Source organism: Tenrec ecaudatus, chromosome 6, assembly GCF_050624435.1.
Source record: "Tenrec ecaudatus isolate mTenEca1 chromosome 6, mTenEca1.hap1, whole genome shotgun sequence".
NCBI classification, from domain to species: domain Eukaryota; kingdom Metazoa; phylum Chordata; class Mammalia; order Afrosoricida; family Tenrecidae; genus Tenrec; species Tenrec ecaudatus.
In genome coordinates, this window is record NC_134535.1 from 165675827 (window position 1) to 165690854 (window position 15028).

Genomic DNA, 15028 nt, shown 5'->3' on the forward strand with positions numbered 1-15028 from the left:
CATGCTGTATTCTGGGCCAGTTGTTAAGATTTTTGTTTTCTTTATATCAGTGTGTAAAGGGGGATTTTTTGGATATAGTGCCAACAGGTTGGAAGGCACTGAAAATATGATCGAGCCAAAATCTGCCTCCCCAAAGTAGAGAGAACCTTTCCGTAGGCCTGTTAGTTTCTCGTTCTGTGGTGGCTTGCTCTTAGCTATGATGTTAGAAGCTACGGCACTGGGAGTTCAAATATTAGCAGGATCACCCATGAGCAGGTCATAGCAGGGCTTGCACTTCTGAGGGATTAACCACTGAATACTTTATGAATCCTAAGTATACCAGTTTCTAATTCCATCTCAAATAATTGTATTGTTATTTCTCCCCCAGGAAGATTTCTTTCCCTTTATTTTCCTTAATTGTTTTAGACATCTTAACCTGAACCTTCATGTGATTTGGTACTTATTTTCTATGAGGCATTGAGATGTTATTTATATATTTATACAATTATTAATTATTGTACATTTTTTGTTTTATCTTGAAATGTTTTATTTGTTTTGATGTAAGTTCAAATGTCTTATACCATTTACTTGGACAATATCTCCCATACATTCATGGCCTAACACTCATAATGCCTAACATATTAAAATTTCAAGGCCCATGCAGTGGTTCATAATAATAAATTAGCACTATTTTGCAATGTACTTCCAAACAGTTTATTATTATTGCTGTATTGTTTTTGAAATATTTTATTGCATCTGAGAGTGCTATATCCTACCATAAACAATTGACTGACATTAGGTATAAACTATAACTACCTGTTCTAAATTATATACAAATTCGCCTTAAAGGCACACAGAAACACAACCGATTCATAATCTGGGAACTGCCTTACATAATATGGTGTCCAACTGATAGAATGCCCATTTTACAGGACGTATCCTGGACATTAAACACTGCATGGCTGTTTTAGGGCAGACAAGACTAGGGGCCCTGAAGCACTTGCCAACTACGTGATTGATTAGGATCTCAGGGAGGTAGCAATAGGGCAGGGTAAGGGTCAGAAGAGCAGGCACATACAGTCATTTGCTAGGCGGATGAGGTTGCAGTAGAGGGACGATGGGGCAGGCATGCCCTGCTGGTGCTCATTTTTTCAATGGTCCTGGGGCGCACACTGCCACATGGCAGGCAGGTACGGTTAGAGAAGGTAGAGTCAGCACATACCACCAACCAATGCTAGGACAGTATTGCTGAGTGAGTGAGGTGACAGGTGGTATCCAGGTGTACTATAGAACTGAAGATGGGTGGGGCAGCTTACACTATGGGTAGCTCATGTTTGGGTCCTTGGGAAGGCGGAGTGAGAAAGCATGCTCCTCTAAGCCATTTGATGGTCCTGCTAGAGTAGTCTTTGTAGGCAGCAGCTAGCACTCAGGACCTGGCTCCCCTGCAAGATGAGAGGTGAGATGCCCAGAGGTTGGGTGAGTGGGGGACCTCCTGCTAACACTCTTAAGAATCTACTCTTCATGTGAACCATCCACCCCAATGGTTAGGGACCACCACTGCTCAGAAGCCCTGCCTCTGATTTCGGGCGCCTTTCCATCGTTGTGGTCATTAGGACACCTGGAGCTCTCTGCTACTTTTTTTACACTTCCCTTCTTAGAATCAGGTCATGTTCTGCTCGCTTTGCATCACTCTGAGTTTGCCTCCACAGTTTTTTCTTTTCTTGTGAGGACTTTTGTGAAGCTGTCTTCCTCTCTTCTTTGTGAGCGTGGCTTGCTTGGTCTCCCAGTAGACACACAGCATTGGGGCTCTTGACTCCCGAGTACTTGAGCTATGTAAGTCTCCTCCTTCACTATTGTCATTCTGTTTCTCCTTCCAACTGTTGTTTGATCTTCCTCTACACTCTTCCTTTGATCCTCAAGGTCCCAGGCTTGTCATCTGTATCTTTTCACTTGGTGTTTTCTCAGGTCTTTGCTGTCTAGTAACATCATGTCTCATCTTAGCCTGTCTCCTAGCCATTCTATCTTAAGCAAGATATTCTTAAAATTTTTCATGTAGATTATTCAATAACGGTGTTACTTTCTACTATTACCATAAATCTTCTGGGTATGTAACAGGGCATTTACATATTTCCCAAATAGTGGAATGCACATCATAGCAAATTCTTGTGATAAATTCCATTTCATTATTATCAAATTAAGCCATTCCATCTGTTACAGGCACATTAACCAGATGCCTTATCTCTAAATAGTTTTCCTTGAAGACATATAGTGTATTTCATTCTCTATTATTTTCTTCATTGCCTCATTTTAAAAGAGGTTATTGTTAATGTTAAGGGGGAAAAAGCAATGTAAGAGTTCAGGAAAAATATATTTCCACTCCATTGACATTTTTAACGGAATTTTTGGGTCTATATTAAATTTTATTTTTTCACAAATGCTGTAAAAGTTACGTGTGTTCTTCTCAAGAAATAGCTCATAGACGATCGAACATCGAAATGCTGTTCCATTCTCTGCTCTAAATATCTAGGACATGTCTTTCTCTAAAATTATTTTTCAATTTCACAGTTAGGGAAAATGATCATTTTAAATGTCGTAGACTTCACTGTGTTAAAAAACTCCAAAGATCCAAAGAACTTGTTGTTGTTGTTACACCATATTATTACACTCTTCCCCAAGTACCTGTAAAAAATAAATGAAGATGCAATGCGACATTCAAATTAAGCGTGATCAACTGGTATAGCATTACAAAATAGGAATGGTATCTGATGATATTTTCCATACTATATTTTGTGTATATGAGCATGTGCTTGTGTGTGTGTGTGTGTGTGTGTGTGTGTGTGAGAGACAGAGAGAGACTGATCACTTAATGAGCGTCAGACATAGTAAAAACAATGTGTTAGGCTGGGTTGTCTAAGGAAACAAATCCAGCAACACTCACATGTACAAGAAGGAGTTTTACATCAAGTCGTAATTATATATCAAGAAAGCACCCCAACTCCATGAGTGCAATCCTGTTCCAGACTCCCCTCTTTAGACTGCATAGACACATGAAATGCCACAGAGGAAGAAGAAGACAGACCGGTGGGTGCCACAAGCCATGGATCCAAGCATGGTGAGTCCACTGAGGGACGGTGAACTGGCCCCTGTTTAAAAAGTTTGAGGACCCCTGGACCAGAGGGTTCAGAGAGAATGACCCTTTGATAAATATGAATAACTAACAGATGAGAATCTGGTATGATGAGGTTCCCTCAGTTATACATTTTTCATCCTCTACCATTCAGGCTACTCAAGATATTCCCCAAAGGTTTAAAAAAAAAGTGTATTTGTTCTTATTTAGATTCCCAGTGTCCTTCAAAATAAGCTTTTGTCTATGTCCAGTGCTTGTTGTTCTTTAATTGATTCTGACTCCAAGTAACTCATTTGTGTAGAACTATGCTTCATAGCATCTTCAATGACTTATTTTTCATAAATAACCAGCTATTTCTTATGTGTGGCCCATGATCTACAAAATTATTTTTAATGAATAAATACTGTTATAATCATTAAGATTATATTTTGTGTGTGTTACAATGCTTAGTATTTTTACATGTTATATATATTTATCACCACAGTCTGAGAGGTTTACTAGTATTATTATCTTGATTATATAGAAAAATTACATCAGAGGTAACACTAAAGATATCTTTACAAATAAAAAATTCTAAAAATATCTACTTTTGTTTTTTTAGTCAACATTAAACAAATAGTATGGGCTAAATACTAGGGCTATATCAAATACAAATGGTATGCATCTGTTATATTTTCTCTATGAGACCCTTAAAGGCAGCTTAAAGAAGAGTAATATATGGTGAATAGTAGAAGGCATATGGAAATATAGTTAACAAAAACAAATGATGAAGACAGGCCAACAAAGGACATCATTTAAGCAGGAGACTGATACTTTTTGTAAAGGTGAATGAGTGTTTCAGGCAAAAGGCATCATAGGAAACTCAAATAAATAAAAATTCTTCATCATGACCGGAGCTCTGAACAATAGATTGTGAAATAAAAGAGATCAGAAGCCATATCGTGAAACATTTTATCTTAAGAAAAGTAGGTCAATTGAATGTTTAAGGAAAGGCTGATACGTCATGTATTTTTTAGATCTATCAATGATCAAGGTTAGCAAAAAGGCTTATTAGCAGCCTTCAATATGTAGATGACACAGCCTTGTTCACTAAAAGTGAGGGGAATTTGAAGCCCTGGTGGATGAAAATCCAGGATTGAATCCTTTAGTATGGACTGCCGCTCACTGCAAGGGAAACCCAAACCTTCACAACTGGACCAATAGGAAACATCATGATAAATAGGGGGGGGGGGGGGGAGAAAAGATTGATGTCAATTATTTTTCCTTGTTTACATCTGCAATAAATCCTCATGATAGCAGCAAAGAGATTTTTTTAAGTGGTTTTCTTATGTTTGTTTGTTTGTTTTATTTTTGAGCCAATCTGTTGCACAAGTCATTTTGAGAGGGACGCAAATATGTAGCTTTGAGGATGAAGGTTCGCATGACGTACGTTATGGTCTTTTTAAGTGCCTCATCTGCCAGTGAAAATTGGACATTGAATAAGTGAAACCAAAGAAGAAGCTATGCATTTGGATGATGGTTCTGGCAAATGATGTTGAAGGTACCACAAACTGTCAGAAGAACAAACAAATCTGTCTTGGAAAAGATACAACCAACATGCTCCTTACAAGGAAAGATACTTCCGATGTGCTATCAGGAGAGCTTGGTCCCTGGAGAAGGGCGTCGTGCTTCACAAAAGTGGAAGGACAAGAGAGGAAGACCCTCAACTAGATGAACTGACACCATGCTGGAGCAACGGGCTCAAGCAGAATTCCGGTGGTCAGGATGCACGGGGCTGGGCAGGGCTTTTCTCTGCTGCTGTGAGTGGAAACGACTTGAAGGCGCCTAAGAAGAACAGATAAAAATAGAGGATCTCAAAATCCAGAAGCCTTCTAGACAATTATGTTTCAGTACAATGGGTCATATCATGAAACAAACACACTCTCTCTAATGCAATGATGCAAGGTGGAAAGGAAAAGAAAATAAGAGTGACAAGATCTAGCACTTGGTAAAAATAGTGGACTCGTCTTCCTCCTTCGGCCACCTCAATAAGTTGCTGATTTGTTAAGGGTATCTTGCATTTTAATGAGTGTTATAAAGAGAGATAAGACAGTAGCAAACTCACTATTTCATCCCAGGCATACTCTACAGGAAACCTTCACTGATTCCACTACCTTAATTGTATATTTATTTCATTGGGCAAATCTGCTGCACAAAACCTCTTTAAAATGTTGATAAACAAGAATGTCACTCTGAGGACTAATAGGTGCCTGACCTAAGCCCTAGAATATTCAATTCCTTCATATGCATATACAAACTAGAATAAGGAAGACTCACGACAAACCAAAGCATTTGAATTATGGTGCTAGAGAAGAAAATGGAAAGTACCATAGATTGCCAAAAGGAAAAACAAATTTGTCAGGAAAAAAGTACAGCCTGAATGCTTCTTATCCGCAAGAATGATAAGCTTATGTCTCATGAACTTTGGATATGAGGAAAGACCAATCCCTGGAATAGGATATCATGCTTGGTAACGTAGAAGGGAAATTGAAAAAGAGGCAGAAGCCGTAACAAGATGGATTGACCCAGTGGCTATAACAATGGGTTCAAAGACAACAATTGTGCCAGTGGTGCAGGCTTGGTTTCCTTGTGTTGTAATTAAGGCCATTACGGGCACATCATCAGCAATAGCAATGCGAGTTGTCTGTGTGATTTCTTGCTGGGAAACTTTGTATATTAGGTGCACTATTGTGATACAGCGTTAGGGGGGACAGATTTTTTAAATGGTTTAAGAATATGTTGGCTTTGATCTTTAATAGACAACCATAGCATAAGGACACTTATAAAACAATGTTTGTGTGTGGATTATTTGTCTAATGAAGGTATATTTGGCTAGCTCAAGGGACAGAAACAAAATTACTGTAGATTTAATTGGAAACCATGGGCATAAAATAGCCAACACTCCCATACTCCCTATAAAACGTACACGTGAGGATTTCATAATGACAGACTCAGGAGGCAACAACATTTTATAGCTTATTTTCTTTTATGTTTTACAATGAGCCAAACTGTTCAGTGAGACCATCAATTGAATATTTGGGTCCACAAAGTGTTATGTAGCATGACCATTCAAAGTTAGCCATTTGCTTGAATCTCACAATAGACAGAAGTAGACGGGGGGGGAGGGTCCAAAATATGTAAATAAGGAGCTGCAAATGGAATACTTGTGGTTGTGCTGAAGACATTGGCCAAAGCCAGATTTACAAGATCAAGTCCTCCCGTAGTTTTAACCATTGTGCTTAGTCTTGCTCTGGATTAGTTGGTCTATATCCACGTTTGTTGCAGGAAACGTAGAATGTGTTCAACAGTGCAAAACTACTAATTACTGATGAATGAATGATTACTTTCCTGACCAAGTTCAGTAAATAAAAGTTATTGTTTCAGTTTAAAGTATGAAAACCTTCTTTCAGTAAAACATGGATAAATATGGAAATGTGGCGTAATGTGAAAATGAGAGGCAAAAAATTACCCAATCCTCATGAGTTGGTGTAAACTACAAAATTCTTAGGATACAGTTTCTGGTAGTGTAAAAGTAAGTGAATCACATGTTGAAATCTTATAGAAACATACTAAATTGGTGAGGTTTAAACACATATACTCAACATATATTTAGTAAAATTGTACCTTGCTTAATTCCTCTTGTTATAGTCTTTGAGAGATCCTTGTTCTTAGTAGAAATAATTATTAATGCTGTTAAGCGGAATTATTATGAAGGAGGAGGAGGAGCAAAGACGTCCTTTGAGACCCTAGATTTTGTGGCAAAATTAATATGAATTTTAGGGACCCGATATTTCTTTGCATATAAGTATCTTCCAAAATAATATTCATGGTTATTCTAATGCAAATAGGCTTGAACTAGAATATATTGGCATGAAGCACCATGCATTTTCCCACAGCAGGGGGAACTTTCTACCACACCATAAAATCCATTGCTTAAATAGTATGTAGTGGTTATTATGTCAGTGGGAATCTTCTTTAATTGGGACTAGTCTATTTATGGAAATTCTATTGCAGTTAGATTTAGCATATTTGGCACATACCCAACATATACCCATTAATGCACTTTTGCATTAAAAATAAACATTCCATTATCCCAGTTTAATTTTAAGCAAGCACCAAATAAATAAATAAAAGCAAAACCCAACCATGTAACTTATCACTATTTCCAGCTCACATTTTTTCAGTGCAGTTAAGATTTTTGTAATTGATATTAAAGATGTTGTATAGTAACAAAACTGTGAAGAACTCTAACATATGTTTAAAACATTCTATAATAAAGTATTTTCTTAAATGAATGTTCCACATTGAGACTGCCCTAAAAGAAAACAAAATTGGTAAATTTGAAGACAAAAAACCCTAATGAATTTATCAGAGGAAAATTATGAACCAATAAAGCATTAAGTAATAAATAAATAATATGAAAACTGGAGCTATACCTAAAAGAACACCAAAAATAGCAACAGAGACACAAAAGGAGAGCATGATATATAGATGATATCAGTTTAGCTATGACGGGATAACTTCCTCCCCTGTCACAAAGCAGTCATTGAAAATAGAAAAAAAATGAAGAAAGTATTTGACACGTTGAAATAGAGACTAGTAGAAAATACTCGTGGGAAGCAAAATGCCCTCCAGAAGAGACATACTACTGTGGTCTCCCAGGTAAAGAGACGCAAAGTGGGTGAAGGTAAAAGAGGAAGATTTTGATTGGTTGGCCAGGCAAAGGAGGAGACCAGGATTCCTGTCACTCAGATGGCTCCCCGAATCCTGGACCCGTGGACTTTCATTTGTGTCTTCTAGGATGATGGGTGACTTGGCACCCGTCTCCTGCACATTCTCAGTTGCTGAGAGCTTCACTACACAGATGATGGTTTGCCTAAGGTGTCCTGGGCAGAGATGGAGATGTGGTTTTTGCCTTCTGATTCCAAAAGTTTAGGTGGAAGATTTACTTGTCACTTCCATGATGAGCAAGGAGCTATCTCTGGTCCTAGATGGTTTTATAACCCCAGCTTCTTGGCATTTATGTTTGGTTGTTTGTTTTCAACTGAGCAGGAAGGTGTCTGCTTGCCTAATAAGGGAACAGCTGGAAAGATGTTCACTCTGTAAGCCAATTACGGCCAACACCTGGTAGTTAGCCTCAGATACATCAGAGATGAAGACAAGTGTCATGCCCATGGGGCGAGGAATGGCTCAGTGACACAGACACCTCCTCTCTGTGGGATGATGACAGTGCCCGCCTCATCAGCTGGAGTGGCTCTCTCAAGACCCTTCAAGATCCCTGTGGTGGCCTGGCCTTCAACCCCGTCCTCCAGATGAGCTCTAGGTCAGCTGGGGCTCACTAAAGGTTTGTGCAGAAGAGTGAGGACGAAACCACTGCAGAGACCTGGGACCACCTCAAGCATGGCTGCTGTGCCCTCTGGCCCCTTCCCCCAGCCGTAAGGTGGGAGACACACTCACAGATGGATCCTGTTCCCAGGGGTCTCCTAGCAAAAGGGCAGAACTCGGGGAGCCCTCACCCTGCCACGGGTGATTCAGTCCTTGGAGATGGAGGGAGTCTCCTCTGCAGACCCCAGGAAACCAGCTCTCCCCGAAGACCCAGCCGTTCAGGCCAGCTTCTACTACCACCTCAGCTGCCCATGCAACTTCACCAAGGGGTCTGCCCCGACTGGGCCCATCACGTCTCTGGCGAGTGGGCAGGACAGGGAGGTGGGAAGAAGTCCTGGTGGCAACACACGTAGGCCCTTAATCAAAGTTGACTGGTATTTGCACTTAAAAAATAGAAATAATTAAAAGAAAAGTGCCATTAATAGAATGATGTCTTCAAAATAAAACCACCAACTGGTAAAAGCATGCAAAGACAAAATAAAACAAAACATTTGAAAGTGAAGACAAATACATTTCCTGTCACAGAACACCTGATTCTGGGCTCAAAAAATGAATGTATTTCTACAAACATAAACAAATATATAAATATGAGTGAAGAGTAAAAATAAAGTGTAAATTTTATAAATAAAATAAATAATGATACCATGATTTTGCTGTGTTTGATTATGTACATTTAAATACATACAAGCTAAATACACATAAAGAAGAGATAGGGTTAGCTACCTAAGTTGATATTATTGCATTGATTTTATCATGTGATGCATATATCTTGTAAATTATTAAAAATAATCATTGATAAGTGACTGGAAAAGAAATGAATGTTTAAAATGTTCAATTCATAAAAGAAAAATGGACCTTAAAACATAAATACAAATATCCTAAGATAATTGATATAAACCTAAACAATATATCAGAAATTACATTAGCTCTGCCTGGAATCGGGGCTCTGATGGCAAAGGAGCCGTTCAAGCACTTGGCAGTCTGATTCTATAAAGATTATCACCTTGGAAACCACTTCAGACAATTCTGCCAGAGTCCGTGAAGTTGCTAAGAATAAAAATTAACTCAATGGCAACAGGTATCATTTTGGGTTTGGTTTATGTCTGGAAATATCACTACCATTTAGAGTTAAAGAGTATCAGAGAGATATTTTAAATATAACGACACATATAATTTTATAATAAAATAATAGAACAACGTATACTATGAAAACCCTAACAGACATTTAGTGAAATAAGTAAATACCTGATGTATCTATACGATTAACAAATTAGACAACCATCAAGGGAAAGCCCTTAACTAAAGATAAACTGGAATATTTTATAATGTTAAGGGATCGATTTTACAGGTTGTTAAAGCAAAGCAATATATATTTTAATATCCTTCACTGATTTTAAAATACAATGAGCAAAAGTTGAGATAACTTAAGGAGCCATAGACAGTAACATAAGACTTTAAATCTTTCATATCTTCTAGATAGAAACCCAAAACCAAACACTGCCATTGAATCATTCTGACTCATTGTGACCCTGTAGGATAGATTGGCAATGCTCTTTGAGTTTCCAAGACTAAATCTTTACAGGAGCAGACAACTCATTTTTCTGAGTAAAAGAATATGATTAATAAATTTGGTCAAGTTGACAAATAGCACTCGATGCAGCCCACTTGCACATACATTTTTTTTCTCTTGAACTGTGATGGTGCATTTATCAAAATTGATTAGGTGGTGGGCTCTGAGTTTAGCAGATTTTAAATAATTAAACTCATATAAAGCAGCAGTTCTCAACCTGTGGGTCACGACCTCTTTGGGGGTTGAACGACCCTTTCACAGGGGTTGCCTGATTCATAACAGTAGCAAAATGACAGTGATGAAGTAGCAACGAAAATAATTTATGGTTGGAGGGGTCACCACAACATGAACTGTATTAATGGGTCTCAGCACTAGGAAAGTTGAGAACCACTGTCTAAAGTAGGTTTTATTACTTTCTGTATAGACATATACAAAAATATAACTAGAAATTTTCCAAATGTGGGACATTAAGCAATATATGTCAGCTATATTGTAATTTGAAAGGAATTGGATGAAAATTATAAAGTGTCTGCAACTGATAATGAAAATATGGATTATCAAAATTGTGGCATGAATTATGTCTTATTCACCATGAATACATAAACTAAGAAAATTAATTTAATATATAAATATTCATATGGGTAAGTTAAACAAATAAACTAAACACGAAGAAAATAGAATTAAGAAAGTAATATAGCTAATAGCAGGAACTAATGGACTAGAAATCAAATAAGCAACTGAGAAAGTCAACAGAGCCAAAGGCCTGACACATTGATAGAGAGTCTCTCCTTCAGGGGTGCACATATCTGGTAGAAAAAGAAAAAGAAATATCACTGAAACAATTAAAAGGATAATAAGGGAAAGATTTGTGCTTTCAGCATGATGGGAAAAATAAACCAAAATTATTTCACCTCCATAAAAAACTAGAAAACTTGTGAGAAACATATCAAACAACTCTTCCAGAGCACGATCCTAAAAAGAGCAAAGTTGAATCTCTGATTGAGGAGATAGACATTGACCTTCCTGTAAGCGGACAAGGTCAGACAATCCCGAGTACTCCCAAGCAGAGTACCAAAATGAATCACACTGTGTAGGAAAAGTTATTCAGAAACATGTACCAGAGCTACCTTGAAAATGTTGCATCTCGGGTTGGTAGGCAAAACAACCCTCTACTGAAACTCTGGAAGCCCAAGTGGCATTTAGTTACAAGAAATTAGGGGTAAACATCAGAGACCTTCCAAGCACAAAGGTCCTCTTGAAGAACATTCTTCCTCAGCCATTTTGCTAACAGGCACAAGGAGAGAAGAGATTGTACTCACTCCTCTCTAATTGGAATAGTTCAACTCCAATGACCGGGTCTTTGGTGAAATCAACTTGATGTGAAAGCGGACGATTATTTTTTTTCAGATTTCAGACCATTCATTTGTTTCTTTTGTTTTTAATTTAGAAAAATATCATCCTAGAGAAAACCACAGGTAGGATGTATGGATGAGCTCATCAGTGTGATCAGTCCAGTTATGGATTCTTCCTCTACCGAGAAGGAATAAAGCTATGGAGTGAATGGACCACCCATGACTTAACGATTTCACTTTCCTCCTGTTGCTGATTAGAGCTGCCCTTTTGGAGCTACCACATGGGTCCATTTCCACTGCTGCAAGCCCTTCCTTCCCACCCTTCTTCCATCTGGGGCTATAGCACCATCGATTATACAGGATCTGGACCTTAGAACAGGTGCAAACAGTCTTGGTCCTGACTCAGTGCTGACTCAGTACTTGCAGCTCTGGAGGCTGACCAAGCAGCACTTGAACACGGTGCTCCAGCCAGCAGGAGGGAGGGCTATGTGTACTGTTTGTTACTCCGCTTCCTGGGACCACCTGGGGACCAACTCCAGGTAGACGACATCCACAGCCGTCGCAACCCTTTCTTCTGCCTCCTTAATGAGCCAAATATGTCATTTCCTATGATTCACTTAACGTGAAAGCAATGTCTTAACTTTGGATAAAGAGAAGTAAGGAAGTGAATTTAAGAAAGATCTGTAGATCTGGGTCTTATTTTATGGAATCCATCACCATAAACTCTCCATGACATTAATGCAAAAATCACTGTGTCCACAACATTTTATATCATCCGAAGAAACATGACCAGATCCAAAACACAAACCTGGTACCATGAAGTTGTTCTTGCTCTTGGTGATTCGAAAAGGACAGCAAAGCACTGCCAATTCTGTTTGGGAGAATCTATTTTTATGGCCGTGTAGACTCTTACAGTTCTCCTTTTGTGTTGACTGCTGAGTTTGAACTGCTGACCTTGCTGTTAGCAGCCCATTGCATACAAAAGGGACAGTGAGGTTATGAAATGAAAGGCAGCTGCCAGATCCTTAAAAGTCTGATGACAGGAAGCCTGCTGATAAAACTGCTAATATGCAAACATGTTACCATTCATGCAAAAAGGAAAGGGTGGCTCAGTGCTGAATAAAGGGCCCAGACTTCCAAACCAAGACCCCAAAAGACAGAGCCAAAAGCCAGGGAGGATGCCTTGACATTTAATACCCCTGCCAGCTGGGTTTGATAACTGAGGCATTCAATCTAGACTTTTCTCCCTGCCCCATAAACCTTTTTAAATTGAAATCAACATAACTAATACTTCAATTCCTGTACAAACAGTGGGCGTTGGGAATGTTTTATTGTTGCTATTGTTAGGTACCAGTGCATTTGTTCAGATTCGTAGCAGTTCGATGTACAACAGAATGAAGCATCGTCTGGCCCGGGGTCATCCTGTCAACTGCTATATTTGACCTCATTGTTGCAGCCTGTGTCAGTTCATCTCACGGAGGGGCTTCGTCTTTCATGCGGATCCTCTGCTTTGCCAACTGTGCCATCTTTTCCCAGGAACTTTTGACAACCTGTCTGAAATACGTGCGATAAAGTCTCCGCAGTCCTGATTCTAAGGACCATTTTATCTGCACCTCTTTCAAGACGGGTCTGTTCGTTGTGGCTGTCCGCAGTCCTTCCAATATTCTTCGCTAACACCATAACTCGAATATATCCATTCTTCTACAGTCTTCCTTATTCATTGCCCATGTTTTACATGCATGCGAGGACACTGGATATATAATATGCCTTTGGTTCAGGAGCTCCTGTGTCCTCAAAGGGACATTCTTGCTCTTAAAAATAACAAACAAAAAGCTTAAGAAGAGGTCTTGGGTGGCAGAACTGCCCAATGCATACTTCATTTGATTTCTTCCCCGCTGCTTTCATGGGCGTTGGTTGTGGATGAAAGTAAAATGCAGTCCTTGGCAGCTTCAGCCTTTCCTCCGTCTATCCTGATGGAGGTCTCTTGGTTCATCTGTGACCATTTTTGCTTTCTTTATATTGAGTTGCAATCCATTCTGAAGGCTGCAGTCTCTCATCTTCATCAGGAAGTGCCTGAATTCCTCCTCACTTTTCAGCAAGCAGGTTGTGTCATCTGCACATTGCTCAGTTTAATACACTTTCCTCCACTTCTGATGCAGGGCTCTGATCCATATCATCTGGATTCTTAGATTTTTGCTCAACACATAGGTGGAATGTGTCTGGTGAAAGGAAGCAAGCCTGTGGCACACTTTGCTGACTTCATGAGGGAGGGGGGACGGAAGAGGGAGGGGAAAAAATGAGGACCTGATGCAAAGGGCTGAGCTACTGGTGTCAACATGTAAAAATTATCCTCAGCAAACTCTTAGTTGCATGTGATATTGTTGATATTAGTGTTCAATATTTTTGCTTGCATTCTGTTGGTTCACCTTAGTTTGTCATGAGCACAAATACAGATCTCTCTCAGGCAGATGTCTAGGTAGCTGTCTCCCAAATTTCTTGGCAGAGATAAGTTAGTTCCTCCAGTGCTTTATAATCTTGTTTAAACTTTTCAGTTGGTTTTATTTCAGGTCCTGGAGTCTTCCTGTCCACTAATGTTTACAGATCAGATTGAACATCTTCCAATACCGCACGTTCTTTATCACTTGCTATCCCTGGAAGTGGTACAACTAATTATTTCTGGAAATTTTCGTGGAAGATAGTTTGTCTCTTTTGTTTCATACCCATAGATAGAGATGAATCATAACCCAGGGATTTTTATACCAACATGGGTCATACATATGCATATTAGATGCTGAAAGTTTGGACTTTTGAACTGATAGGGTTTGGGACTTTCAGCTATGTCTGTTATAAGACTTTAATATCTTGGGATGAAGTGAATGTATTTTGCAATTGAAAAAGATATGAACCTTGGGGTCAGGGCAGTGAGGGGCAGAATTCTAAAGATGCCTTCTCAGATTCCCATCCCTTGGTTATTCAATTAAACACTAATCTAGTTACTGATTTGAAAAGATTTTACAGATGTATTTGATGTCCCAAGTCATTTGACCTTAAAATAAAGAGATCATCCCTCCCCCCTCCCCGAACCTGCCGTAGCCAGGTGAGCCCTGTAAAATGGAGGAATAGTCACTAGATGATTGGCAAAAGCGATGGCTGATTTTGAAGATCAAAGGGGCCATGTAACAAGACTTTAAGGCCAAGAAAAAAACTGGAAGCTCAAAGCTATAGTAATAAAATTGCATTCTGCCAACCAAGTGGAATAGTTAGGAACAGTCTTCCTCCCAAGATCTAGTTAAGAGCTCACTGGGACCTTGATTTCCTTCTGGGGTATCTTAACCAGGAACCCAGAGAAGGTCATCTTGACTTCTGACCACCTGAGCTGTGAGATAATAATTAAGTATTTTGATTAGCTACTACTTTTGTATCAATCAATAATTCACCAATAGAATATGTATAAAGAAAGCTCTTAGGAGAGAATCCTGGTGGCATAGTGGGTTACATATTGTGGGTCTAAGTACAAGAACGTTCTTAGGTTATGAATGAGATCTGTTCCTACGTGTGTATTTGAGTCAAACTTGA

The 15028-nt window shown here is 39.0% G+C and overlaps 1 protein-coding gene across 1 annotated transcript in view; it reads left to right on the forward strand.

Moving 5' to 3' along the window:
- Nucleotides 1-15028, forward strand: part of MALRD1 (MAM and LDL receptor class A domain containing 1) — an 836583-nt gene that overhangs the window by 392035 nt on the left and 429520 nt on the right. The window lies entirely within an intron of this gene.